Here is a 3,004-nt window from a genome sequence, read left to right as displayed (position 1 = left end):
TGGGCGGGTGCCCTCCGGCCGCAGCGGCCTTGCCTCCCGCGCAGGTGTGCTTGAGCCCCTCGCGGGCGCCGTGGCCAGCTTCTGGTAGCATGTCGAAGGCCCTGTTGCCGGGCTGCCCCCTGCTAGGTTGCAGGATAGTGCTGCTAATCTAGTCTTCCACCCTCCAGCGGGTAATTCTCTTCTTTAATTATCTGCTTCTTGTCAGTTGGTAGGTTTGCAAATCACACACCTTGCCCTTAAAGAGCCTTGTCAGGCTCCTTAATATTTGTTACCGTGGTGATGTAGTTAATAGGTAACAGGTGAAGGAATAAGGAAGGGTCCTGTCTACTCACAGAACAAATTCAAGTCTTGCTGATTTTGCAGATTAATGTAGACCTGCTAAAAGTCTGTTTGCTTTTGGAAGATCGGGGTGCTGGCCCAGCGTCAGTGCTTTCCGACAGCCGTATCCAGACCAGCAGTAATGTGAAGGGCTGTCGCGGTATTGGTGTGCCTCCTTCAGTGGTACCAGTATTTAATAGTGGGATAATGCCACATAGAAAACGTATTTCAAATGTTTTTAGGTTTTTTTCATACAGTCAGCTTCTATATTTTCCTTCTGTTATTAATTGGATAATTATCAGTTATCATTCTACATTGTAGAATGGAAAATTCTTAATTTGCATGCCTGTATTAGTATCACAATGTGCTGTGTATACACTTATATATATATAAAATACCTTCTTTGAATGCTTGAGATTTTCTCTTGCAGTCATGTGAGGTGGAAAACTGCCCTTTTCTAATCTTTAACATAATGCTGGTTCCTGTTTTGGACACGTATTTTAAACTGGTACAATCATTGCTTTGTGGCAGCTGGCATATACTGAACATGTGTTGTCTCCTGTGGTTTGCATATTTCAAGATATAGTTGGTAACCAGAGACAATTCGGTTATTTGCTTCCTTTCCTGTCTGAGAAGCTTTTATCACTGTATCATTAATTTGTCTCGTGTGGTTCTCAATTCTCGTAAATACTGCTTTAAAAAGAAACTTGATGATTCTTACGGCAGCGGTGATAATATGATGATGTGAATGTATTTTCATTAGGTCTAGGTAGAATAAGTGGATCCGGGCTGGAATGGAGTAAAACCATTGTTTTATTGATCATTTTCCTATCAAAAGAAAAGCATTGGAACAACTGCATTTGTATAAAGCAAAACATATTTTTGCCTTTATTGCTATACAGAGAGACTTTGGTCATTTTTGGTAGTTTGCTGAGCATAGGTTTGGACCTTTTTGCACCACTTTATTTTTCACTTAGTATCTGTAAAGGTCATTGTAGCACCATCTTTATATCCGCTCTGTCTCATAGGGTTTTTTAAAACTTTATTATTTTTTTTTTTCAAATAAAGTATTGCAAAATAAGCTTCCTAAAACGTACAGAATGTATTCTGCCAGGTTAGAAAAACGCTGTTGCTCATCTCAGCTGCTTGTTTTTTAAGTTTTCTTACAGCTGAAAGCTCTTTTTACCTAAGATTTCAGAGAGAAGAATATCAAGGAGCAGAATAACAATTTTTAATAAAATACTTAATGCATTGCCCTGCTCTTTTTTTCCCCAATCCCTAACAGCATGAGATCATCCTCTACAGGCAAATGTGTATTCTGCTTGACAGAACATGACATCATTGCATTACCTAAACCAAGATGAGGCAATCCTTAGTAGTCTGTTAGAATCAGCACTGTCCTCTAGAGAGCATGTCTGTTACCCTGACTAGTGCTTTAGAGCAGAGAACATACTGCTGATTAAAACATATATGTGAGTGCCTAGCAACAAGGGAGGTAATCTCTCCCTGGATGTCTTTTTGTTCTTTGAAGAAGTGCAGGTGACTTGCTTCATTAAGGTGCTCAGAAATTGATGGGTATTAGAGGTGAGTTACAGATTCTATTCTGAAGATAAAGCATGCGTATCTAAAATACCTAATGTGTTATACCCAGTTTTTCTTCACTATCTCTCTAGCTTCTGTAAAGACTCTTAAACAAGCTTGAGTTGAGATGCAGTAGAATGCATTCTTCATTAAATGATTGAAACTGTAGGCTGTGAGCTAGGCTTGCAAAGGCTTTAGTAAGAAATATTTTTATGATATGTTTTCTGATTATTACAAAATGTGTTTTAATTTTTTCAGAAACAAAGTACTGTAGTTCACTGTAGTTGTGTTTTGCTAGCCACTTCTTCAGAGTTTGTTGTTTCTTTGGTATTGGATCAAGGACAGCAGTTTTAAAATTTAAAACTTTAAGGTTGCAAAAGGATAAAGGAGATGAGTCTTAATTTAAGGTCACTTAAATGTTGAAGATCTTTCTTATCGTTTGCAGCATGCTTTATGTTTGTATTATGAAAGCATTCAGTGGTCCCAGTCTGTTAGGTCTCCAGATGGCCTCCTTAAAAGTCTGCTGCTGTTCACCAGTGTTAGTCTCACCAGCTTACTAAAACCAGTCCCAATGCATCAGTTCGCTTGTGAACCCAAGGCAGCCTAATGATCCACTTACCATCCCTAATGATTCCAAGATCTCATCTGTTGTCCGGAGGGTTGTTAGCTTTCCCTATACTTTAGCTGAGTCTTTCTCTAAGTAGTTGTTGGTAGCCCAGGCTGACTCATATGATGGACAGAAGGCGACCACAGCTCATGTAGGTACATATTTACTGGTTTATGTTAGCTGGTTCAGGTATTTGCAGCACTGGCATTGCAGATTTTCACAGTGCCAGGCAGCTGTGATAAACACCTGGGCTTTTAGCAGAAGTTGAATTCCACCCTGACATGGCTACGCTGCTCTCAGTCCACCTGCTGGCTAGTTTCGATAATGGAGTTGGTATGTGATACTGTGCTTTTTTATATGGTGTGGTTCTTCATTACTGTTGGCAGACAAAAAAGGAAGAAAGTTAACCTTTTCCCTGTCTCAGTGAAGGGTTTGGGCTGTGTTTCTGCATATAGAGCTTCTGCCGAAGAAGGAATGGCATGAGTTGCGTCAGAATTG

The sequence above is a fragment of the Egretta garzetta genome, unplaced genomic scaffold (genome assembly GCF_000687185.1).
Source record: "Egretta garzetta isolate BGI_Z169 unplaced genomic scaffold, ASM68718v1 scaffold46, whole genome shotgun sequence".
NCBI lineage: Eukaryota > Metazoa > Chordata > Aves > Pelecaniformes > Ardeidae > Egretta > Egretta garzetta.
This window is presented reverse-complemented; position numbering follows the sequence as displayed.